This window comes from Vespa mandarinia, unplaced genomic scaffold (genome assembly GCF_050613455.1).
Source record: "Vespa mandarinia isolate Hongniang unplaced genomic scaffold, ASM5061345v1 scaffold_44, whole genome shotgun sequence".
Lineage (NCBI taxonomy): Eukaryota > Metazoa > Arthropoda > Insecta > Hymenoptera > Vespidae > Vespa > Vespa mandarinia.
In genome coordinates, this window is record NW_028197178.1 from 12935 (window position 1) to 27173 (window position 14239).

At 43.0% G+C, this 14239-nt stretch overlaps 1 pseudogene; it reads left to right on the plus strand.

Moving 5' to 3' along the window:
* The first annotated feature begins 4163 nt into the window (after window positions 1–4163).
* On the plus strand, window positions 4164–5180 carry LOC146872136 (histone-lysine N-methyltransferase SETMAR pseudogene; annotated as a pseudogene).
* The last annotated feature ends 9059 nt before the right edge of the window (window positions 5181–14239 follow it).

Consider the following 14239-nt stretch of genomic DNA (forward strand, 5'->3'; position numbering starts at 1 on the left):
TGTCTATGGACCCTCTGCTGCTACTACACCTATTGAGGTGCCCGGTTCACCTTGTTCAACCTCCATGTCTTCATGCACTCCCCTCTTCTCGGTCACCCTCACTGTCGTCGCTGCTGTTTTTTCAGCGACATTATGCGGGTCTTCTTGGATTGTTTCAAAGCAAACAATTGGTGCCCTGCAGAAAACCTTCTCTATTCATTTTCTAGGAGGCACTACCGTGTACACCCAAGAACCGGCACGGTGGTTGGTCGGTTTCTGGCCAGCGTCTGCACAAACCGGACACTCAGGTTTATCCATGCATGTTTTGGCCAGGTAGTCCGGCTTCCCATAAATATAGCATAGGTCTATCCTATGCTTAGTGGCCGGGCACACTACAGCAACATGTCCTCGCGCCAGGCACCGGAGGCATCTGAGGTACCGCTGCCTAAGTCCGTGCATTCTCACCAATGTCCAACCCACGTTTATCCTGCCCTTTTCCAGGGCAGCCCGGATGACGGGTACTGGAGCCGAGACAGTGGCCTTGCCTAGTCTACCCCCAAATATTCTTACTTCTCCTACATTTATAAGGTTGGGGTCCGCTCCAGAATGCACCTCCATCAGCGCGTTCCCGATGACGGTCGTGTTTATAGCCGCGTCCTGTACTACTATCCTCGTGGTACTTGTGCGCAGAGGGCGAGTAACCCTTGCTCCCGGAACGGCATTCCTCAAGGCCTCCGCCATCTGGTCGGCCATCTCATTTGCCCCTTTGCCTCGTACTTGCTATGTAAAAGCACCCGTGAGGCCCCTCCTGCACGACATGTTGCCGATCCCTAGGTCTTTAACACTTTGCATGCGGGAAACGTGTTCTTACATTTTTTGCAGTCTGTCACTGGAGCGCGGCTCACGTAAAAATACGTATTTAGTAGATTTGTGCTGGATACCAGCCAACCAACACAATTCTACCAAATGCGTATAATTATATGTATGCGTGTTGTTTAAGTTGTTTGCTTTCTTTTTGAATTATTGTAAAATTTCAAAAATCGTTTATTTTTGTGATCTTGTAAAAATATCGTTTTTTTGTTAAATAATCATACAGTATATATTTCAGTGTAAAATAAAAAAAGTTTAGTTCATAAAAACGAAGTAGTTTTCGATTTACTTCGGTTATTCTGCGCGATTCACGAAAAAACGCCCGCTCTGGGCGTAAGTTGACGGAGAATTATACCCACATGCCAAGTGTTAATGTTTATGTTCTTCCTGGCCCGGAGGAGTGCGTCTCTGTACGTCGTCTCTTCGACACAGGATAGGAAAATTGCAGCGACTTCCCTTTCCCTTTGCCTCCTCTTCTTTCTTCCTTGCGCGCCACTCCTTTTCTTCCCCCTTTTCCTGGGGACGGCCTGCTCTCGCAATGGTTGATGGTCGTTTTCTCCCTTCTTTGATGAAGCCAGGGAGGGTGCGTTCGCTTCCCTCCTCTGGACTCGTTTCCTTTTGCGGCATATAACCTCCACAAAATTCTCCTGCGGGATTAGTGCCTCCCTCACACTTACCTGTTTCGCGGGGGGTCGAGTGGTCTCAGCACGGAATGTGGGGCCTTAGTGTGGCCCACCAGCTCCAGTTGCTGCTCTATTCGATGTCTACTGCCGCTGCTGCTGCTGCTGCTGAAGCCGCTGTTGCTGAATAATGCAAACAACCTCCGTCATCATCCTCACCGACTCGATTACCTGCTGCATTTCTGAAGTCGTTGTTTGGCTCCTCTCAGCTAAGGGGTTTACCGAAGCATTCCTCTTATCTTCTTTAAAACGGGTAACTTCATCCGTCAACTCGCAATTGCACAGTTCCAAGGCCCTGATTTTTGCCTTTAACTACGTCATGACCTTCTTGGTTGAGGGAGGATACCCTGCTCCAGTTTGAATCCAGGCCATTAAGGTTTTCATTATTTTTAGCACATCATTATGGGAACGTTTCGTCCTTCCCAAAACAGAACCCTTAATGTTGGTGGATTTTCTTCTCTCATTATCGGCTACTAGGATATGATTCGTGGCGAGTTCCAGTAAATTTCCACCTGAGACAAGAGGGTCTCTGCCGGTATATCCTTGTTCTATCCGGCCATGTCTACCCTTAAATCCTCTTCCTCTGACGAGTAGATAAGGGCCCTTGCACGTTTGAGCGTTCTCTCCAAGATGGGTGACTTCAATCCGGAGCGCTGCATGCTCTCCACGGCCCTGGCAGCCCTTTGCCACTCCCTCAAGTCGCTTTCTTCTTTGCTAACCTTCCTGGCGCATTAGGTACACCGCAGGCCAAGTCGCCTACCTGTGGTGCCCTTCCTGATGCAGTATCAAGAGTTTGGGCCAGGTTGCCAACCCCGAGCTCCTGGCAGTTGTTGGTTGACGACGGCGGGTGGCATACCCTACCACCACCTGACACCGCCGTGACGTGGGTGTCCCTCTCACGCCCGCTCATATATGTAGCTGTACTGGCCATGATTACAAAGCAGTATAAGTAGGAGTCAGGCTCCTCAAAGTTAGGGAAAGGAACGGAAGGAAGCTAGAGAGAGAGAGAGAAAGAATAGAAAAAGATATGACAGAAGAACAAAGAAAGAAATAGCCGTACAAGCATATTCACACACCATTCACACAGTCCCTCTTAGTCGCCCCTTACGACAAGCAGGGAGTACTGTATGAGTATTCTACTACCCCCTCCCCACAGGGGGAGGTTCGAAAGATACTAGCATAACCTTCCCTCGACTAATCGGATTATTTCCAAGTCGGACAGCCACTTTGGTTCCAGAGTAACTCGAATTTGTTTCCCTAGAATAGTCAGAATATTTTCAAGATCGACAGCCGCTTAATTTCGAGAATCACTCGCATATAATTCCCTCGACTAGGCGGAATAGTACCTAGTCCGACAGTCGTATTGATCCGGGAGGCATTCGCATAACCTTCATTCGACTAGTCACAATGTTTGCAAGACCGGTGGTCGCATTGGTTGGAGAGTAACCCGCATAACTTTCCCTCTACTATTCGTAATATTTCCAAGCACATCATTCGTATAGGCTCACAAGTCACTCGTATAACTTTTTCTGGGCTAGTCGGAATATTTATAAGTACGACAGTTGCATTGGTTCGAGTGGCACTCGTGTATTTTTCCCTCGACTAGTCGGAATATTTGCAAGTGACAAAGTCGCATTGCTTCCCAAATCATTCGCATAGCCTTCCCACGACTATTCTGTATACTTCCAAGTCCGACAGTAGTCTTGGTTCGAGAGGCCCCACATAATTTTCGTTCTTCTATTCGGAGTACATCTACGTCCAGTCGCATTGGTTTGATTGACACGCGAATAATTTTCCCTCGATTAGTCGGAAAAATTCCAAGTTTGACAGTCGCATTGTTTCGAATGATACCCGCACAAATTTTTTTCGTCTATTTAAAATATTTCCAAGACCCATAGTCGAATTTGTTCACATGTCGCTCTCATAACTTTCCCTCGACAGGATGTAATATTTTTAGGTCGAACCTTCGCAATGATTCGACAGATACTCATGTAACATTCCCACGAATAGGAATATATCTACGTCCAACAGTCGCATTGGTTCGAGTGGCACTTGCATATATTTCCCTCGGCTAGTCGGAATATTTCCGAGTGCCACTAGTCGCATTGGTTCGAATGGCACCCGGATAACTTTCCCTCGACTAATGTGTCTATGTCCGACAGTCCCATTGGTTCGAAATTCTCTCACATAATCTTTCTTCGACTAGACGAAATATTAATTAGTACGATAATCGCATTTGTTTCATGTACACTCTCATAACATTTCCAGTACTAGTTGGAATATTTCTAGGTCCAGCAGTCGCATTGGTTGCGCTCGCATAACTTTCCCTCGTCTAAAATTAATATTGTTAAATCCGACATTCGCATTGGTTCGAGTGTTGCCCGCATAAATTTCTTCCGACTATTTAATATATTAAATTAGTGCGTATGAAATGTCGGATTTTCTTTAAATGTGAACGCTTGATTCCCTGTTTTTGTTATGCATTTGTTTTTGACATAACCTCGTCGTATTTGAGTCGTATTTGACATAACCTGGTTATGTCAAAGAGTCGTACTGTCCATTGCCAGAGTCACATTTTAGAACATTTTTTCAAAAATGTTCCCTTTTGTTATTTGCTTTGAATTTTGTACCGATATGAATTCAACCGATATTCATGTAATTTTCTTATATGAGTATAAACTTGGTAATAATGCTGCAAAAGCTGTACGCAATATAAACCAGGCGTTTGGGGAGAATATTATGAACGATCGAAAAGTGCAGCGTTGGTTTGAAAAATTTCGGTCTGGTGATTTCTCCCTGCAAAATGAACCGCGTGGAAGACCCGAAACGTCTCTGAAAAATGATGCTCTGAAAGCATTGGTGGAAACGAATCCAATTGTTTCTTCAAGGGAACTTGCTGCCAGAATGGAAGTTGACCATAAAACAATATTGCGACATCTTTCTAAAATTTGCATGGTGAAAAAAATGGATAAGTGGATACCGCACGAACTAACCGAGCGAAATAAGCTGGATCACTTGAACGTATGCTTATCATTGCTAACCCGATTTAATCGAGATCCATTTTTCGATCGGATCATTACTTGTGATGAAAAATGGGTTCTTTACGACAATAGGAAAAGGTGTGCTTGGTGGCATGATAGGGATGAGGCTTGTGCTCATATTCCACAGTTATCACTTCATCCACGGAAAATTTTAATCACAGTTTGGTGGAATGTGACTGGAATAATACACTACTCATTCCTTCGAACAGAAATGACAATTACAGCCGAAAAGTATTGCCAGTACATTGAAGAAATGCATGAAAAATTGAAAATTATACGCCCATCACTTGTTAATCGGCATGGCCCAATACTTCTCCACGACAACGCTCGATCGCAAACATCGTACAAAACAATTGCAAAATTAAATGAATTAAAATATGAAATTTTACAGCACCCACCTTATTCACCAGATCTTTCGCCAATCGACTTTCATTTATTTAAACATTTAGAACTGTTTTTACGTGCTAAACAGTACGAAAATGAAGACAGTGTGAAAAATGCCATATCAGAGTTCATTGATTCTAAAGATCAAGAATTTCTTCAAGAAAGGCATCTATGCATTAAAATCTCGTTGGAAAAGGTGTATTTAAGTAAATGGAGCATATTCTGATTAAATAAACAGCTTTTGGAAAAAGATATGCAGAAATATATTCACTTAAGAATCCGACGTTTCATTCGCACCAACTTAATACTTCCCAGACCAGTAGTCGAATTTGTTCACATGTCACTCGCCTAACTTACCCTCGAATAGATGGAATGTTAATAGTTCCGACCATCGCAATGTTTCGAGAGGCACTCGTATAACATTTCAACGAATAGTCGGAATATTTCTAGGTCCAACAGTCGCATTGGTACCAACGGCACACACATCACTTTCCATCGACTAGTTGGAATATTTCCAAGGCCCAAATTCGCATTTCATTCACATAACTTTGTCTCGATTCTTTGGTATATTTCCAATTCCGACAGTCGCCTTGGTTCGAGAGGCACTCACATAATTTTCGTTCTTCAATTCGGAATATTTCTACATCCTACAGTCGAATTGGTTTGATTGGCACGAGTATAACATTCCCCCGACTAGTTGGACGAATTCCAAGTTCATCAGTCGAATTGGTTCCTTATGCTCTCTCCTAACTTTCCCTCAAGTATTCAGAATATACCCTATTCCGACAGCTACATTGGATCGGGAGGCACTCGCATAATATTCGCCTGACTAGATTGAATATTTCCAAATTCGACAGCCGCATTGGTTCGCAAGTCACTCGTATAATTTTCAATCCACTAGTCAAGGTTTTTCAAAGTCCGACAGCCGCTTTGTTTCCAGAGTCACTCGTATAACTTTTCCTCTACTAGTTCGAATATTTTCAGGTTAGACAGCCGCATTGGTTCGAGTGATACTCGCATAACGTTCTCTCGACTAGTCCGAATTTTTCTAAGTCCGACAGCACCATTGGTTCTAAAGGCACTCGCATTATTTTACAATGACTGGTTAGAATACTTCCAATTCCGACAGTCGCATTGATTGTCAAGTCAATCGCATAACTCTCACTCGTCTGGTCGGAATAGTTCCAAGTCCTACAGTCGCTTTGGTTCGAGTGGTACTAGCATACATTTCACTAGAGTAGTCGGAATGTTTCCAAGACCGACAACCGGTTTGGTTCGAGAGTCATTCGCATAAATTTCCCTCGTATAGTCGAAATATCTCCAAGCACGACAGCCGCATTGGTTCAAGAGACACTCGCATAAATTTCCAACGACTTGTCTGTCATTTCCAAGTACAACCGTCATATTGGTTAGAGTCACTCGTCTAACTTTTCCTCGACTAGTCAGAAATTTTACATTCAGACAGCCTCATTGGATCACAAATTACTCGCATAACATTCCCTAGACTAGGCGGGATATTTTCATGTTCGTTAGTCGCATTGGTTCTAGTGTCACTCGCATAACTTTTCCTCGACTATTCTGAATATTTCCAAGTCCGACGGTTGAATTGTTTCGATATGAACTCGCACAACTTTACCTCGACTAGTCGCAATATTTCCAATTCCGACAGTTGCAAATGGTCGGGAGCCACTCGTATAATTTTCACTCGACAAGTCAGAATATTTCCAAGTCCACAAACCGTATTTGTTCGAGAGGCTCTAGCATATCTTTCCCTCGATTAGTCGGAATAATTCCAAACCCGACGGTCGCTTTGGTCCACATCGCATAACTTTCCCACGTCTTGTTGGAATATTTCCAATTCCAACATTCGTATTACTTCAAGCGACGCTCGCATAGCTTTCCCTCGACTTTCCCGAATGTTTCCAAGTCCGACAGACGAAATGGATCTATAGGCACACAACTTTCCCTCGACTAGTCAGATTTTTTCCAAGTCCGTCAGCCGCGTTGATTTAAGAGTCCCTCACATAACTTTCTCTCTACTAGACAGAATACTTCCAAATTCGACAGGCGCATTGGCTTACAAGTCACGCGAATAACTATCCCTCAACTAGGCGGGATATCTCCATGTCCGACAGTCACATTAGCCCGAGAAGCACTCGCATAAGATTGCCTCGACTATACGGAATTTTTCCAAGCCCGACAGACGTATTGGTTCTGAAGTACTCGCATAATATTCCTTCGACTAGGTGGAATCATACGTAGACCGACAGACGTTTTGTTCTGAAAGGTACTCACTAAACTCTCCTCCGACTAGTCGGAATATTTCCAAGTATGGTAGCCGCATTGGTTCGAGAGACACTCACATAACTTTCTCTCGACTAGGCGGAATATTTGCATGTCGGACGGTTGCTTTGGTTTGTGAGCTATTCGCGTAACTTTCCGTCGACTAGGCGAAATATTTCCAAGTCCGACAATCGTGCTGGTTGGATAGGATCTCGCATAACTTTCCATCGAATAGTCGGTGTATTTCAAGGTCCGATAGGCGCAAGGATACGAAATTCGTCCGTATGACATTCTTTCGAGAGTCTGAATATATCCAAGTGAGACAGTTGCATCGGTTGGTGATGCACTGGTATGACTATCCCTCGACTACCCAAAATATTTCCAAGTCCGAAAGTTGCATTGGTTCGAGTGGCACTCTCATAACATTGTCTCGTTAAGTCGGAATCTTTCTAAGTGTTACAGTCACATTGGATCGAGATTGACACGTATTGCATTTTTTCGACTAGATCGAATATTTCTAAGTCCAACTGTCGCATCGGTTCGAAATTCACTCGTATAACACTCTCTCGACTAGTCAGAATATATTCTATAGCGACAATCGAATTCGATAGTAGGGAACACACTTAAAATTTCCTTGACTAGTCGGAATATTTCTAGGTACGAAAGTCGCAATAGTATAAGAGGCACAATAGTATAACTTTGCCTCGACTTGTCGGAATCAGTTCCAGTTTGAATGTCGCATTGGTTTGTGAGGTACTCGCACAACTTTCCCAAGACTAGGCCGAATATTTCCAAGTCAGACAGCCGCATTGTTTTGTGAGACACTCGTCCATCTTTTCCTCGACTAGTGATAATATTTCTAAGTCCTACAGTCGCGTCGGTTCGAGAGGCACTAGCATAACTCTTCCTCGACCAATCAATATTTCTAAGTCCGAGGGTGACATTGGTACACAAGCCACATGCATAAATTTCCCTCGACTAGTCGGTATATTTCTAGTTCTGACAGTCGCAATGGGTCGAGCGGCACGTTCACAACTTTCCCACGACTAGGCGGAATATTTCTGGGTTGGACGTTTACAATAGTTCTAAAAGTCCTCGCATGACTTCCCCTCGTCTAGTCGGAATATTTATAATTCCAACTGTCGAGTTGTTCACTAGTCACACGCATAACTTTCGCTTGAGTAGAGATAATTTTTGTAGATCCGAAAGACGCATTGGTTAGTGAAGCATAACTTTCTCTCGACTAGTTGGAATATTTCCAAGTGCAAAAGTCGCTTTGGTGTGAGAGTCACTCACCTAACTTTTCCTCAACAAGTCGGATTATTTTCAAATGTGACAATCGCATTGGCACGTGTCGCACTTATGTAATATTCGCTCGACTAGTCGGAATATTTCCAAGTTCGATAATCGCATTGGTTCTAGAGGCACTCGCACAAATTTCCCTCGACAAATCGGAATGCCACAGTCGCATTGGTACGAGAGGCATTCACCTAACTTTCCCTCGACTAATTGGAATCCTTCCAAGTCCGAGAGTCACATTGGTTCGAGTGACACTCGCTTAACTTTGGCTCCGCTAATCAGAATATTTCAAATTCCGACAGTCGCATAGGTTAGAGATGCACATGCACCACTTTTTCTCGTCTAGTCGGAATAATTTCCAATGCGACAGTCGCATTGGATCGAGAGGTACTCGCGTAGCTTTCCCTCGACTAGTCGGTAATTACCACATCCGAAAGTTTCATAGTTTCACAAGTCACTCGCATAACTCTCCCTCGACTAGTCGATAATTACCACGTCCGAAGGTCTCATAGTTTCACAAGTCACTCGCATATCTTTCTCTTGACTTGCCGGAATTATTCCAAGCCCGAAAGACGCTTTGTTTTGAGAGATACTCGCCTATCTTTCACAAGACTTCTTCGAAAATTTCTAGGTGCGACAGTCGCTTTGATTCGACAATCAATCCCATAACTTTCTCTCGAATATTGAGTTATTTTTAAGATCAGCAGTCCTATTACTTCGAGTGGGACTCGCACAACTTTCCCTTGTATTGTAGGAATATTTCCAAGTCCGACAGTCGCATTAGTTCAAGAATCACTCGCGTACCTGTTGCTCGACTAGTCGGAATATTTCCAAGACCGACATTCGCATTTATTTGAGAGGCACTCGCATAACATTCCCTTGATTAGTCGGAATATTTCTATATACGAAATACGCATTAACTCAAAATTCACTCGCATAACATTGAATCGATTAGTCGGAAAATTTCCAACTCCAAAAGTCGCACTGGCTCGAGAGACACTTGTTCTACTCTCGCTCGACTAGTAGGAAGATTTCTAAGACCGATTGTCGCATTAGTTTGAGAGGCACTCGCACAAATTTCTTTTGACTAGACTGAATAGATCCAATAGCGACAGTCACTTTAGAGCGAGAGGTACTCGCATAACATTCCCCTCGATTAGTCGCAACATTTCTAACACCGACAGTCGCATTTCCTCGACAGACAATCGCACAACTTTCTCTCGACTTGTCGGAATATTTCCAAGTCCGACTTTCGCATTGGTTCAAGAGGCACTCGCATATCATTCCCTTAACTAGGCGGAATAATTCCAAAACCGTCAGTGGCATTGATTGGAATGGCACTCTCACAACTTTCCTTTATTTAGTTGGAAAGATCCGAGCCCGACAGTGGGATTTGTTCGGGAAAAACTTGCAGAGCTTTTTCTCGAATAATCGGAGTACTTCCAATTACGGCAGTCGCATTGATGCGAGAGGCACTATCACAACATTCCCACGAATAGTCGGAACATATCTATCACAGATTGTCGCATTGGTTTGAGTGGTTCTCGCATAACTTTCTCTTGACTTGTCGAAATATTTTCGAGCCCGACAGTTGCATTGATTCATAAGGCTCTAGCATAACTCTCTCTAGTCTAGTCGTGATATTCACAAGTCACAAAGTCGCTTTGACTACTCGCAATAGTCCCAATTCCGACAGTCGCTTTGGTTCAAAAGTGACTCGCGTAGCTTTCCGTCGACTAGTCGAAATACTTCGAATTCCGCTAGTCGCTTTGGTTAGAGAGGCATGCGTATATATTTCTCTTGACTATTCGGTATATTTTTAATTCCGACAGTAGCTTTGGAGCACAAGTCACTCACATAACTTTCCTTCGTCTAATCGGAATATTTGCAAGCCCAAAAGTAGCATTGGTTCGAGAGGCATTCGCATTATTTTCTCTCGAATGGTCGGATTATTTCCAAGTCCGGCAGTCGCATTGATTCACAAGTCACTCGCATATCTCTTGTTCCACTAGTCGTAATAGTTCAAAATTAGACATTCGTTTTAATTTAAGTGAAACTTGCATAAATCTCTCTCGAATAGTCCGAATATTCAAAATCCAACAGTCCCATGGTTTCGTGAGGCACTCTCATAACTCTCCCTAGAGTAGTCGAAATATTTCAAAGTCCGACAATCATAATGTTTTGAGAGGGACTAGGATAACTTTCCCCCGACCAGTTGGAATGTCTTCAAATCTGACAGCCGCATTGGTCCAAGTGGCACTCGCATATATTACGCTCTACTAATCGTAATATTTCCCAGTCCGACAGCAGCATTGGTTCAAGAGGCTCTCGCAAAACTCTCCACCGACTAGTCGGGTTATTTCCAAGTCCGATAGTCGAATTGAGTCGATAGTCACTAGCTTAGCTTTCTCTCAACAAGTTGGAATACTTACAAGTCAGTCATTCGCATTCATTCTAAAGGCAATAACATAACTTTCCATCGACTAGTCGGGTTATTTCCAAGTCCGACAGTCGTATTGAACCGAGAAGTATACGCATAACTTTTACTCGACTAGACGGAATGATTGTAAGTCCGACAACCGTTTTGGTTAGAGAGTCACTCACATTACTTTCCATCGACCAGTTGGAATATTCCCATATCCGACAGTCTTATTAATCCGAGAAGCACTCGTATAACTTTCCCTCGAGAATTCGGAATATTTTCAAGATCGACAGCCGCATTGGTTCGAGAGCCACTCGCATGAAATTCTCTCGACTAGTTGGAATATTTCCAAGTACGGCGCTGCATTGATTAGAGATGACTCGCATAACTATCCCCCGACTAGTTAGAGTATGTCCAAGTCAGACAAGTCCAAATATTTCCAAGTACGAAAGTCGCATTGGTTCGAGAGGCACTCGCACAACTTTCCCTCGATTAGTCGGAATAATTCCAAGACCGACATTTGCATTGATGCGAGAAATACTCGCACAAATACCCCTATATTTTCGGAACATTTCTGACTCTGACAGTCGCATTGGTTCAAGCACGTGCATACCTTTTCCTCGACGGAATATTTCCAATTACGACATTCATATTGATTTGAGAAGCGCTCGTAAAACTTTCCCTCGACTAGTCGAAAAGTTCCATGTTTGGCAGTCGCATTGTTTTGAGAGTCATTCGCATATCTTTTCTTCAACGAATCGGAATATTTCTATGTCCGAAAGTCGCAATAGCTCAAAAGTCACTCATATAAATTACCATTGTATAGTCGGAATATTTCCAAATCCGACTGTCGCATTGGTACCAGATAAACTAGCATAAATTACTCTCAACACGTCGAAATAGTTTCAAGGTCGACAGCCGCATTTGATCGTGAGGCACTCGCATATCTTTCCCTCGACTAGTCGTAATATTCCCAATTCCGACATTCGCATTGGTTCGAGAGGCAGTAGCATTACATTACGTTGACCACGCGGATTATTCCCAATACCGACAGTCGCCTTGATTCATAAATCACACGAATAACGTTTCTTCGTCTAGTCGAAATGATTCAAGTCTGATATTTACTTTTGTTCGAGTAGTGCTCGCATGAAGTTCCTGGAATAGTCGCAATATTTCCTTGTCCAACAGCCGCATTTGTTCGATTACCACTGGCATAACTTTCCCCGACTTGTGGGAATATCTCCAAGTCCGACCGTCGCATTATTTCTAGAATCACTCGCGTAACTCTACCTCGTCTAGTAGTAATATTATCAAGTCCGACACTTGCATTAGTTCGAGAAACACTTGAATTAATTTCCATTAACTAGTCGGGTTATTTCAAAGTCATACAAACCCAATGGTTCAGAAGTCACTCACATAACATTCACAGGACTAGATGGAATATTTCTAAATCTGACAGTCGCATTTTTTTGAGAGAGAGTGTAATAAATTTCCCCGACTAGTGGGAATATTACCAAATCCGACCGTTCGATTAGTGCCAGGGCAACTCGCATAACTTAACATCAACTCGTCGAAATATTTCGTATAATTGTCCTTCGACAAGTAGGAATATTTTCAAGCACGACTGTCGCATTGTTTCACAAGTCGCTCAGGTAACTTTTGCTGACTATTCGGAATATTTCCATTCCAGACAGTGTCATTGTTTTACTAGTTACTCGCATAGCTTTCCCCGACTAGACGAAATATTTCAAATTTAGTCAGTCGCAGTGGTTTAAAAGTTACTCGCATAACTTTCCCTTGACTAATCGGAATGTTATCAAATCCTACATCTACTTTGGTTTGAGAAGCAACCACATAACATTCCCTCGACCACTGCAAATATTCCAAATATCGACAGTCGCTTTCTTTCACAAGTCACTGGAATAACGCTTCCTGGTCTAAACAGATTGATTCCAAGTCAAACATTCGCATGGGTTTCAATTCGCTTTGCACTCGCATAAGTTTCACCAGACAAATCGGTATTTTTTCTAGTACGACAGCCGCATTTATTCGAAAGTCACTTGCATATCTTTTGCGAAAAGTGGAAATATTTCCAAGTCAGACCGTCGCATTAGTTCTAGAGTGGCTTGCATAAATATCCTTCGACTAATCGTAATATTTACAATCCTACGGCTGTATTGGTTCGAGAAGTAATCGCAGAAATTTCCTTAAACTAATCAGGATATTTCCAAGTACGACATCCGCTTTGGTACGAGTTGCACTCGTACAACTGACCCACGAGTAGTCGGAATATTTTCAAGTCCGAAAGTGGCAATTATTCGAGTGGCACTCTGATAACATTCTCACGACAAGTCGGAAATATTATAGGACATACAGTCGCATTGGTTCGAGGGGCACACTTATTACATTCTCTCGAATAGTCGAAATTCTTCCAAGTACGATAGACGCATTTGTTCAAGAGAAACTCTCATAAATTTCCCTCGGCTAACCGGAATATTTTTAGGACCGACGGTCGTATTTGTTCGAGCGGCACTCTCATAACTATCCCTCGACTAGTGGATATGTTTTCTGGTCCAACATTCCCGTTGAATTGAAAGGAACTCGAATAATTATCCATCACCAGGTCGAAATATTTTCAAATCCAACACTCGCATTGGTTTTCAAACCACTCGCATAAATTTCCATCGACTAGTCGGAGTATTTCTAAATCCAACAGTCGTATTCGACCGAGAGGAAATCGATCAAATTTCCGTTGATTAGACGGAGCTTTAGTAGAAGCGACATGTGTTTTAGATTGAGAGGTACTCGCATAAATTTTCCTCGAATGGTCAGAATATTTCTTGGTCCGACTGTCGCTTTGGTTTGGGAAGCACTAGTATAGCTTTCCCTCGACTAGTCGGTATAATTCCATGTCCGTCAGCCGTATTGGTTCGAGAGGCACTTGCATAGCTTTCCTCCGACAAGTTGGAATACTTCCAAGTCCGACATTCGCATTGATTCTAAAGGCACTCGCATAACTTTCCCTCGACTATTCGGTATACAAATCGGTTCACAAATCACTCGTAATTCTCTCCCTCGAATATTCGAGACATTTCCTAGTCAGACAGTCGCACTGGTTAACAAGTTAACCCTTTGCGGTTGGTTTCCCCATAACTGGGACATGTCTAAATCATCGTAGAAATTGGTGTCCACGTAGCGGGAACATATTTAAATCATCGTAGAAATCGGTGTCTACGTAATGGGGACATTTTAAGATATAAAATTTTATAATCTTACGTATT